The sequence below is a fragment of the Nematolebias whitei genome, chromosome 3 (assembly GCF_014905685.2).
Source record: "Nematolebias whitei isolate Nwh7 chromosome 3, NemWhi1, whole genome shotgun sequence".
NCBI classification, from domain to species: Eukaryota; Metazoa; Chordata; class Actinopteri; order Cyprinodontiformes; family Rivulidae; genus Nematolebias; species Nematolebias whitei.
In genome coordinates this window covers 44,990,872-45,003,882 of record NC_056500.1, presented here as the reverse complement: position 1 = coordinate 45,003,882, position 13,011 = coordinate 44,990,872, and the positions used below count along the sequence as shown (strand labels likewise).

Sequence of the window (13,011 nt, the reverse complement as noted above, 5' to 3'; positions counted from 1 at the left end):
TTCCCACAGACTTCCCACTGAGGTGCCTTGATACAGCACTCTGGGAACAGCCTATTCGTTCAGCAATTTCTTTCTGTGTCTTACCCTCTTGCTTGAGGGTGTCAATGATGGCCTTCTGGACAGCAGTCAGGTCGGCAGTCTTACCCATGATTGCGGTTTTGAGTAATGAACAAGGCTGGGAGTTTTTAAAAGCCTCAGGAATCTTTTGCAGGTGTTTAGAGTTACGTCGTTGATTCAGATGGTTAGGTTAATAGCTTGTTTAGAGAACCTTTTCATGATATGCTAATTTTTTGGGACAGGCATTTTGGGTTTTCATGAGCTGTATGCCATAATCATCAGTATTAAAACAATTAAAGACCTGAAATATTTCAGTGGGTGTGCAATGAATCTGAAATATATGAAAGTTTCATTTTTATCATTACATTATTGAAAATAATGACCTTTATCACAATATGCTAATTTTTTGAGAAGGACCTGTATGTGAAGGGGACGGTTCCCCCTCACATTCAAGGGCGTCGGAAGCAGCTGCAATTTGGGGGACACATAGTGTATATGTGTGTGTGTGTGTGTGTGTGCATATGTGTGCACGCACACACACACACACACACGCACCAATGTGCAAAAAAGTGTACACTAGTGTACAAAAAAAGCAACATCTAGATTTCCTTACTTTAACTCCACACATTTAAAACATGTTTCTCACCAAGTTTGTGTAAATTCAGCTGTGGGTTTTAAACACATTTCAACTTTAAATGCACTTAATGCGTCAGGTCTGTACTATTTGTGTTTATAGAGAAATAAAAAAACATCAACACTAGTTTTTTATTTATTTATTTTTTTTACTTGTGTTCAACACTACTCATCTAAATGATGTTTCTCACAAAGTGAGGACAATAAGGTGTGGGGTTTTAAAGACATTTAAACCTTATTGCACCTTAACACACAGCGTCTTACAGTGCCACACACTTGGCTTCCTGCTAAGCTAAGATGCTACAGACATAGTGCTCCACTTCTCTCAAGCATCCTAACATCTATACAACTGCTCACACTAAGCTTGCTAAGCTGGCGAGCGAGCAACACGGAGGTGTCTCCAACCCCTCCTCCTGTGAGCGTTTTCTGCTGAGGCAGGAGACGCAGAGGAGAAACGCTGCTGGAGAGTTGTAGGTAACCAGGAAAACATGGAGTGGACTTTTTGTAGTTTGAGTATTCTCCTATTAATCAAGTGGAATGGATTTGTTCACGATGAAATAGAAACAGCGCCAACTGATGTTTCTTGGTAAATGTGGATGGGTCCAAATGAACATTTTTTTAAATGTGGGGGGACACATCCCCTTCACATATAATGGTTGTGACGCGTATGCTCACATAAAAAAAAAAAAAAAACTCATTTGGATCCCCCCACCTCCACATTTACTATGAAATATTAGTTCACCACCTCTGTATTGCGTGCCATTAGCTTAACGCACCAGTTGTTCATTGTTGACTGGAGTGGGGGGGTTAGGATGCGTGAGAGAAGCGGAGCATGTTCCATTCACACAAGGAGAGCTGTTGGTCAGGCTACTTCTTGTTGCTCTCTAAAATAGTTTTTGAATCAAGTGCTTACTTATGTAGGTAAACATAGATGTTTAACAACCCGGTTAAAATACACCAGAATGCAGGGAATGGCATCTACTTTGTTCAAAATTTTATGGGGGAAGGACTCCCAGATCCCTCCACCAATGTGTCCCCCCCACATTACAAATGCTTCTGATGCCAATGAGTGTAGCTGTCGTTACTTTAGCTTTACTATAGAGACCAGTCTAAAAGAGTAAACCTTGTCATGAGCTCTGCAGACACGCGTAAAATTTTAGCTCAATACTGTACTGAAAATGTTGTTTGTAGAAATACAACAAAACCATCAAAGGTTATTTTTAATGGTCTGAGGAATTCAGCAGGTGGATTTTATATATTTTTTGTCTTTCAAGTGGCAAAAGGAGACATGTTCTGATTTAATTGTGGTTGATGTAATTATAAAATTGGTGTAAAACTATTCTCTCATGAAATTATGCACATACAAGTAGTTTTAAAATCCACTCTTGGATAAATCACTCTGCTGTGTTCTGAGGTTGTCCATGTGAGGCTCTTGTGAATGAGCAATCATCAGGTATACAGTAGATGAGCTTTATTTCTGTCAGTGATACTCCCCGGGTTCTTGTCTGCCCTGAGGCAGATTCTTGTAAGCCCGTTAGCTCCCAATGTGCCCGTGCTGTTCAGGAAAGAGTAACCTGCACTGATCTGATAATTTATTTTGTTGCAATGCTGTGTAGACATTGTTAAAAATAAACTCCATGTGCATTTTCTTAGTTGATACAGATTGCACGTCTTTGCCTGCAAACTTTCAGCCCCAGTCAAATAGTCCGCTGTTGGAGCACTTTGAAAGGCCGTGTTCCTGTGTTAAATCTGACAAGTTTGTACGACGAGACTGTTTGTATTAGCTGTTATTTAGGAATAAAAATAAAGCTTTAATTGCAGTTTTGATTGGAACGTTTTGTCCATGAAAACAGAAGAATATGTTCTAGTGCCGCATGAAGGCAAAGTTTAAGGTAAGGAACACTTGATTTTAGTCTCTTTCAATCCCTGCCATCATAACCTGATGAATAAAAACCTTTTCAAGACCTAAATTACATTTCTTTGACAGATTGTGCTTCTTTAGAATTGCAATAATGGTCTAATATTCTTGAATGATCAGCTATGCTTGATAGCAAATTACTTTATCTGAACATTTAATGGCTTTGATAATTTGAGTATTTAGCTCATTGTCTTTTTCCCTTTTGGTCTGAGAGACCACAAAGACTATCTTAAGTTATCATAATGGAATTGGCATTGAAGGAAATTGCTTCATTTTATTTAACCATAAAAAATATACCCCAAACGTTTGAAAGGATGTCCAGGTTAGATTGTGCTGTGAAGACACTCGCTGCAAGCAACTTCATTAGGTCTATATTAATGGGACTTTATGGGTTCTGGCTACTCTTAGCAATGACAAAAGCATGTCTGAGTCACACAAAACAAAAGTAACACATTTTATATTGAATGTGACTGAATGAATCTAGTCCTCTAACAAACCACGGATTAAACATTCCTCAGCTTCGAAATCGGCCTCAGATTCATTTTGCTTTTAGGTTTTCCTTAAATTGATTTGATTCAGTGATAATTTATGTGTTTTGTTGGGACTTTTACAAACAGATCTTTTGATAAAAGGTATATATTTTTTTTTTACGTTTGGATGATGACAACTTCAGTCACTAAGAAATATAGGCTAAACCAAGCTACTGATTTCTAACTTCAGCGTTATTGACTGAATGTTTTGCAACATAATTTGTACTCGATCAAAGACATTGGTGGAGTTGCTGTTCCCAAACCAGGGTGGAGAAGAAAGACTTAATTTCAAACGTTACCATGAGTTAATCTGGTGTTATTATCCACACATCTCCATTTTGCTGACCACTATCAGACACTTGAAGAACATAAAAGGTTTCTAGTTTTTTTTTTTTAATTGTCATTCGTATCACATGTGGTACATGAGGTGGAACGAAATTGTGTACTCAAGGTCCCTGTTACACCCAAAAGTAGCAATAAATAAATAAATAAATTAATTAATAAATAAATACATATAAAGTATAAAAAGAACCATGCGACTTAGTTTGCTGTGGCGACCCCTAACGCAGGGAGCAGCTGAAAGAAGACGAAGAAAAAAAAATGTATAAAAAGAAACACAATACAAGGATCTAAGATATATGCTAAACACTAATAATGCCAGAAAACGCCTTCCTTGTAGCTACTACCTTCCTACGCACCATTGACTATGATGACATTATTTACATGAATGCTCCTGCCAGCTGCTTGCAGATGTTGGATGCTGTTTATCATGGCATGCTAAGATTCACAACTGGTTGTAACTACTGTACCCATCACTGTAATCTGTACTCCTTGGTCAGCTGGTCATCATTATCTACACGTAGGCTCTCACACTGGTACATCTTCATCTTTAAATCCCTCCTTGGTCTTCTACCTTCTTATATCTCCTCCCACATGTCACACAGTTACAACATGCTCTCTAAGGCTATCATTACCTGCAGCGTTCCCTCAATGCGGACTGAACTTGGCAAAAAGGCATTTTCCTACTCTGCTTCTCCAACCTGAAACACCTTGCAACAGGAACTGAAGTTGTCTGCCTTGATTTATTTAAGGGGTTTCAAACATTTGACAATGTTGATGGAAAAATCAAGGCAGATATGTTCTTGCTTTTAGTATTTCACCCTGTTTTACAGCACCCTGATTTATTGTTTTATACAATACTCATATTTTAACTGCATTTTTACTGTAGTTTATTGTTGTCATCATCTACTGTTGTTGTCTGTACATTATATGTCCTGTGTGGAACCGGTCACTCTTTTAATTGAGTCCTCAAGTCTTAATGAGACTAGCTTGTATAAATAAAGGTTGAATGAATAAATGAATAATGTAAAATAATATGGTATATTAGGCAGCAGCCTGAACACGAGTCTGTAGTGAGGAGATGGGTATGAATACAGCAACTTAAAGGCAATAAATCAGCATGGTTTGTCAGCAGCACAAATAAAGTGATATATCACCAATTAAAGTACTTGTAGCTGGAGACCACTTCCACCTTAGATCCTCCTATGTTTGGGGGAGGAGGTGCTTGTTCCTTCTGAAGTCCACGACCATCTCCTTCGTCATCCTCACATTGATGTGAAGGTTATTCTCTTTGCACCAGCTCTCCAGGTGTTCCACTGAGCCTGTAGCTGGACTCATCATTGTTTGTGATGCATCCAACCACCACTGTATCATCTGCAAACTTTACAATATGACAGCCTGGATTGATAGGTGCACAGTCATATGTGAGCAGAGTGAACGCTCAACACACAGCTCTGAGGGGAGCCAGTGCTGATGGTTATGGCGGAGGAGGAGAAGTTGTGGATCCTCAGAGACTGCGGCCTGTTGGTTAAGAATTCTAGGACCCAGTTGTGTAGGGTGGGACTTAGTCCTAGTTATGGTCTGGGGAATCGTGTTGAAGGCAAATGTGAAGTTCACAAAGAAAATACGGGTAGAAGTCCTGCTCCAGGTGGGTGAGAGCATCAAAATTCCACATCAAATCTGCTTTTTCAGGCCTTATCCTCATAACACTGGGTAATTTTAAACACACAGACGTTGTGCTGTGGTTGCATCTTTCATTTATATGTAGAGCTTTTGTTAAAACAAACATAAAACATTAGATCTTTATAAAACCATTAATTTTTGTCTACCTGTGTGGACTCTAAATACAAAGATTTCTAAAAATGATGATGTTGCAGCTTATTTTACACATGACTACTATCTAAAAAAAGTTAAGTCAGGTCCATTGAACAGATTCTTCTTGTTGAAACGTTTCGTCTTTTATCCAAAAGACTTGTCAGTCTGAGGAGCTGCAACAAACTCCGTCTTATAAATAGCGCCTTCTCATAGTGGATCAACCAGTTTACTGGTGACAGCCAAAACTAGTTTTTCACATGATAAAGGAGGACCCTCAGCCTAACGACCAATCGTTAGTGCCTTCATGGCCACTTGCTATTCACAGGGGGCTGAGTGATGCTAGCAACATTGTAAGAAGTTGACAGTTGGCCACGTTTCACCCCTGTTTAATGACGGACAGTTCCTTTTCACAAAGATGGCTTACTAAGTGAGAAAACTTGTACTTTAGATACAAAAACACTTGAGCTATTTTCAAACATTTCTTCTGCGTCTGTTTCCAGTTATCTTGATTCTGATGTTAAATATTGATGGTGTGCTGAAATAGTTAAAAAATTGAAAATGATTTAAAAAATCTAGCTACAATTGTTTTTGGACGTAATTAGTCAAGCTATGAATGTCTTCTTTTGGATTTTGATGTTTGTTAATGGGACTGTTCTCGCCACCTAGTGGTGAGGAGTGGCATTTCATTGTTTTGTCAAAAGTGTGGACGGAGAAATTATTATAAATGTGAGTCTTTCTTCCATTTTCTTTTTCCATTTATTTAACATTTTCTTTTAGGACAGACATTTTCTCAAAGTTCACTTTTATTTGACAAAAAATCAACCTGCAGGTAAAATACTTGAGTTGCTAGCTGGACAAGATGATAATGACTTGCTTCCAGTGTGCAGGAAAATGTTGTAATGTTATCAAAGGAACATGGTTAGAAAGTTTGTCTGGTTGTTGGAGACACTTTTCATTGTTTAATTGATGTCAAACTAATGGTTCTTCAAAGCTTTTCAGTGTAAAAATATAAAGAAACCAGGTCTCTCTTGTAAATGAGTCCCCGAGGCTCATTGGGATTAACCTGTATAAATAAAGGTTGAATGAATGAATGAAAACTGCATGTGTGAAACTCGGGGCAAAGGAAAAATAAGATAAATTAAATCTGCTATAAGTACATAAGTATAATATTTCTTAAAGTATCAAAGTTGCTGTGTCAGACAAGTCCTAAGTTCATCACAGTAGTCCCCCCTCCCCGGGAGAGTAATTGCTGAGATTTCAGAGGGCATGTTACAAATTTTTGCAAACATCAGTTTTTTAATGCTTTTTATTAAAATTATTTTTCATTTACTTTTTGTATTCACACACAAAGAAGTCTGAAAGGGCTGGTGATACTTCAGTAGATCAAAAGGATTTGTGAGGCTCGAGAAAAACAAAGGCTAGTTCGGATTGTTTGGACGGAGTCAGAGAAGTTGACCTTTTAATTACGTTCTAAAGCGTGATGCTGAGTGAAAGCAACCAGAAACTGGCCATTCAAATTAACGTGAAGATATCTTTTGAAGATATGAGGCCTTTGTGGCCACTACGACACACACATTAAAAAAAGGAAGCTAAAAACCTGAAGGGACATTTATGGTCCCTTAAAGCAAACAACTGGCTTCTATTCTAATAATGAAAGTGCACATTTTCTGCTTCTGAGCAGAAAAACAAATGAGAAAATCCACGAAGAGCCCTCTAAACGAGTCGTCATCAAACTCAAATCAGTAGCAACAGTAATTGTACCAGTGCACACACCAACTGTTCAGCAGCTAAATCAGAGCGGTTACATGTCATACAAACACAAACAGCACTGCTACCCAATTATCATGCATGGAATACTAAATATTTTACAGTATCAAGATGACATCTATACAAAACACAATTCAAAGTGTAGGGACTAATAAAGGTAAGTGAGGAGTGATTGTGAGCCATTCAGATCCCAGGTCTCGTAAATGGCATGCAGAAAGAAATGCATGGCAGAGAACAACCCTCCTCTCAGGAGGAGTGGAGGATAGATGAGATAAAACTCTGGAACTGTAGGTGTCTCATTTACCTTTCTCAGCTGCTCTTTTCACCTACTGTACTGCAGCACGGGAACAGAACCTGCAGAATCAACAGAATGTATTCAACTTATAGTTACTATAAATTTGTAATACTCAAAACTGTATTTTGCAGAACTGATCAGATTTGTGTTTTTTTTTTAGGCTGATTAATTGCAGTGGTGGGATGTAACTAAGTACAAGTACTTCATTACTGTACTTAAGTACATTTTTCATGTATCTGTACTTTACTGAAGTAGAGTTAAACGTGGGTATTTTCGACTTTTACTCCACTACATTTTACATGAAGTATCTGTACTTTCTACTACATTTCTATAATGCGTTGAGTTACAAGTTACATTCACGTTGCAGCTTTTTGATTTGTTTGTTACTGGTAATTTGAAAGTAACCAATGGTGAGAGGGGAGCTGGTCCATTGAATCACTGCAAAGTGGTCAGGTAACGTTAGACTTGCCTTCAAGAAGAAGTCATTGAGCTGGGCACACCCATAGCACCACTAACACACCCAAAATGGATTCTACCGCAGAGAGTCAGCCAGAAGATACGCTCCACCCATGGCCTTACTGAAAGATTATTGAAAGACTATTGAAAGACTATTGAAAGACTATTGAAAGACTATTGAAAGACTGTTCAGTACAGCAGGACAGATTTTCTCCCAAAAGAGCCAGATTGGACTCAAAAACACTTTGAAAACAACTTCTTCTGAACTTGAACAAGAAATTCTTGCTGCAATATTAAAATGTGTCAGTTCATGATGTTAGGAGACAAGAGACGTCTCCAAATGTCTCGACACTCAGGTCCAAGTTTTGAAAATGGTGTCAGGAAGTTAAACTATTGTTCACTATTGACCCATCACAAGGTTGACTAGAAAGTATTTTAACTAGAGTTGATGACAAACAGGAGTTGAACTGATCAGTGTCTATTTCTTTGTGAGTTGTGTCTAATGCCCCTTTTGCTCAGGCAGACAACTTTCACTTAAATGTGTTTACTGCTGTCAAATAAAAACTATCAAAGGTATAATCATTCCTTTCTTATTTTGCTTAATGTTATTTAACTCTGCAGGTCATCCCTGAAATTCTGACGCACAGAATCACAAGTCCAGTAGTGAAATGTGTCACAGAGTAAACACAATAAAAACATGTATTATCTGCAGCATTGTTCATTAAAATGACTCAACACTATTAATGTATTACAGAAAATATACATACGGTAGGTACACTTAATGTAGACCATTGCATTATGTAATACATTCAGCAAGTACTTTTGTTTTTAATACTTTAAGTATTTTTTAAAGCAAGTACTTGATTACTTTTACTTAAGTAAAAATGTTAATGTGGTAATTCTACTTTTACTAGAGTACATTTTTGTCTGTTTATTTGTACATTTACTTAAGTACAGAGTTTGAGTACTTCACCACTGATTAATTGTTGGCTTAAATGGTTTGTATAAAGTGAACTGATTGATCTGTGGGCAGCCCGACTACATCCTCAGTCACAACACACTCTGTTATGTTCACTTGTAGAGATCAACATTCAGTGTAGGGGGGATGACAAGCTTTTAATTTATGTTTAGGAAGGTGTCTTAAAGGTGTGGCACACTGTATTTTTACTTTAATGAACCATCACACACCCTACTGTAAGCATTTGATTAAAACTTCATTCAGTTTTTCTTTTTCCAATTCATTTCAATTCAGTTTATTTATATAGCGCCAAATCACAACAAAGTTGTCTCAGGGCACTTTACAGGAACATTCACATACATAAAAGCCAATTAGTAAAGTTCTCTATCTAAGGAATCCAGCAGACAAAATGAATCTTGGCTTCGTTGCAGTCTCCCATCCTGAGCAAGCACAGTGGCAACAGTGGAAAGGAAAAACTCCCTTTTAAAAGGAAGAAACCTCCAGCAGAACCAGGCTCAGGACAAGCGGCCATCTGCTTTGACCGGCTGGTTGAGAGGACAGGAAGGAGACAGACGAACACAGAATGGTAGGTCCAGGTAGAGGTCCAGGTGTATCTGAAAGACAAAAAAACATGTTAAGGATAGAAAAAATAATTACAAATACAAAACAGGTTGAGCAGAGTAAGTAAAGACAGTAGCAGAGTGAAGAAATGTGGTCATTTTGGCCTTCAGCAGTGTAAGCCTATAGCAGCATAACTCAGGAAACCCAAACCACCCCTAACTATAGGGTTTATCAAAAAAGAAAGACAAGTTTAATCTTAAAAGTAGACACTGTGTCAGCCTTATGGACAGAAACTGGAAGTTGGTTCCACAAGAGAGGAGCCTGATAACTCAAAGATCTTCTTCCCATTCTGTTTTTGTAAATTCTAGGAACCACAAGTAAACCTGCCGTCTGAGAGCGAAGTGCTCTGTTAGGAAAATATGGAACAATAAGATCTGTAATATAAGATGGAGCCAGGTTGTTGAGAGCTTTGTAGGTTAGAAGTAAGATTTTGAATTCAATTCTGGATTTGACAGGGAGCCAATGGAGAGAAGCTAAAACTGGATAAATATGAGCTCTCCTATAAACTCTCATTAAAACTCTGGCAGCAGCATTTTTAGCATTTCCAAAGCTAATAAATTATTATATGGGTCAAAATAAACAAAAACTTGTCTTATGCATTAAACTGTCCAAAATTATAAAGATTGAAGTTTTGAAATCAGGCTGTACGGTTTAACAACCACCACCACAACTGGGCCTTGGTGTTTGGAGCTGTAGCCTTGAAGGATTTCTGAATATTCTCAGCTCTCAACACAAAGGACCCCCCTCCCCACTTATATTCAAATCAGACAGTATGCTTCTAAAGGGATGATTCATTATTTTTTATCTAAAATCAAGTGTAATATTTTCTTGTTCCATGTATCATACATGCAGCACACTTGGACTATGAGTCTGTTGCCGTCATGCATTGTTTGCACTGCGACTGTGCTGCTATGCACACCCCAAAGTCATCGACTAAATGGACTGAAGTACACTTTACAAATGTCTGGCTTATTATTGTAATATGGGAATGGCATGTTTAGTTTTAAACAATATAAATTGTTGAAACTGTGGGCAGCTGGTGCTTAAAATGGATTTAGATAAGTGCATGGGTACGAAATGGTGGTTATGTATAAGTGGCATTTGCTCTGTATGACGTGGGGGCAGGACTTGGTAGTGGTTTGAATAACTCAGCACTTATTTTAAAATGTTCCTTTGGGCTCATCTGTCAATAAATACCAAACAAAAGGATCTGCACCAAAATGTCATCATGTGACTTAAATGAATTGAAATAAAATACTAGTAGATAAACTAAATTTTAGTGTTACTTATATTACCAAATGCATGTAAAATACCATACTTTTATTATTCTGAACATTTTTACTAAAAAATACAATAACTTTGAAACATTGCGTCTTACAGAAAATGTACAACAGAAAACTCAGAAGTAATGAGCGGCAAACTATGAGTTTCGTCCGTCCGTCCGTCCGTCCGTCCCTCCCTCCCTCCCTCCCTCCCTCCCTCCCTCTACCCGCGTCTTCCTTTTCGGGTCATGGGGGTCACTGGTGCTCATGTCCAACAGTCACTGTGTGAGAAGCAGAGACACCCTGGACAGGTCTCCAGTCCATCACTGGGACACCCTGGACAGGTCTCCAGTCCATCACTGGGACACCCTGGACAGGTCTCCAGTCCATCACTGGGACACCCATGACAGGCCTCCAGTCCATCACTGGGACACCCATGACAGGCCTCCAGTTCATCACACGAACACATAGAGACAAACGAGACAAACAACCATTCACTCTCTCACCTCGGGACAATTCAGAGTTATCAATTAGTCTAACATGCACTTTTTTGGTCTGTGGGAGGAAACCGGGGTACCCAGAGAAAACCCACGCATGCACGGAGAGAACATGCAAACTCCACCCAGAAAGGCCCCCGGCCGGGATTTGAACCGGCATCTTGCTTGCTGAGTGGCGGCAGCTCTACCAACTGCACCACAGTGCCGCCCATGCATTTGATCTATATATAAAAAAAAATCCAAAAACAAAACTAGATCTAGTTGAAAAATGCACTTAATAAAGGTTTTATTGTAATTAAAATCTGATTGAGACTACTTGAAAAGAGCTAGTTCTTTATTTTTCAGTCAAAATCGAGTCTTGGCTGCAGCTGCTTTGCTGGGATACGTTCCCCAGTGTAAGCTCGCACACACCAGTGTGTCTGAAAATGGAGAGCACAGACCAAGCAGTATTTGTTGCTTAAAATTAAGACGATGGGGGTGAAAAAAAAAAAAAAAGTGAAGTTGAGAAAAGACCTAGTTGTTAGCAGCACGTCCTCAAAATATTGTTTTCAACTTGGAGGGGTGGAAAAGTATAACAATCCAAAACTGGCGCCCACCAGTAATTATGATGCGAGTACAAAGATTCTTTTCTTTCCAAAGGGAAAAGGAACGTGTAGGTGTATTAATTCCTATTCCTTCCTGCTTCCTCGACTTAGAAGTTCAGATTTAGAAAAAATAAGCCCCCCCTTAAGAAAATAAAAAACAGAACTGTCAGGTTGAGTGATGCCAATCCTATGTAGCGCCTGTGTTCCCACCACTGCTCCCTGTAGTATATGCCACACTGTGGCAATGTGGGAAATTGACACTGTCAATTTATCAGAACAAAAGCTTTCTTCAGCAAGACGAATACACAGCTTTGGGCCCTGGAGACAAAAAAAAAAAATCATTCCACCCCCACCCTTACCTGCATCTAAACAGAATGTAGGACATTCACAACACCAGAAATAGAAATTTCACTCACAATTATCAGTTCAGAATTTTATCCCCTGCAGTGAAAACTTAGTGTTTCACTTTAGTTGTTAGAGCTACACTTTAATGCTAACTTTCTTAAAGTAGACAACTGGAACAATAGATTCAACCAGCTGCTGCTTACACCACGACATTTCAGCTTGTTCAACCTGAGTGTTTTTACTAAAATGATTATTTATTTGCACAACTTAATTTTCCTTTTACTCATGAGCTGTTTTATGTGTTTTTTTTTCTAGGTGTGTGATTCTGCAGTTAAGACCATCACTAGTGGAAAATTTTAGGTAAGTGCATGACTGTCTGTCTATACATCTATACTTGTATACATCTTATCTATACATTTATCTATACTTCTATACATCTATCTGTCTATACATCTATACTTGTATACATCTTATCTATACATTTATCTATACATCTATATATACATCTATGCATCTATACATCTATACATCTATACAAACATCTATCTATACATATACCTATACATACAAACTGTATTCCAAAAAAGTTGGGACACTAAACAAATTGTGAATAAAAACTGAATGCAATGATGTGGAGGTGCCAACATCTAATATTTTATTCAGAATAGAACACAAATCACAGATCAAAAGTTTAAACTGAGAGAATGTATCATTTTAAGGGAAAAATCTGTTGTTTCCTAATTTCATGGCATCAACAAATCCCAAAAAAGTTGGGACAAGTCCATTTTTACCACTGTGTGGCATCCCCCCTTCTTCTTACAACACTCAACAGACGTCTGGGGACAGAGGAGACCAGTTTCTCAAGTTTACAAATAGGAATGCTCTAACTCTAACTGTTCAATCGTCTTGGGCCTTCTTTGTCGCACCTTCCTCT

General features: G+C 38.3%; 1 protein-coding gene across 1 annotated transcript in view; it reads left to right on the top strand.

Moving 5' to 3' along the window:
• LOC119430816 (LIM domain containing preferred translocation partner in lipoma) overlaps positions 1-13,011 on the top strand; it is a 267,474-nt gene that overhangs the window by 33,154 nt on the left and 221,309 nt on the right. Inside the window, exon 3 of the mRNA XM_037698297.1 lies at positions 12,393-12,437. The gene's annotated coding sequence lies outside the window, so the exon portion shown is untranslated. The remainder of the gene's footprint in view (positions 1-12,392; positions 12,438-13,011) is intronic.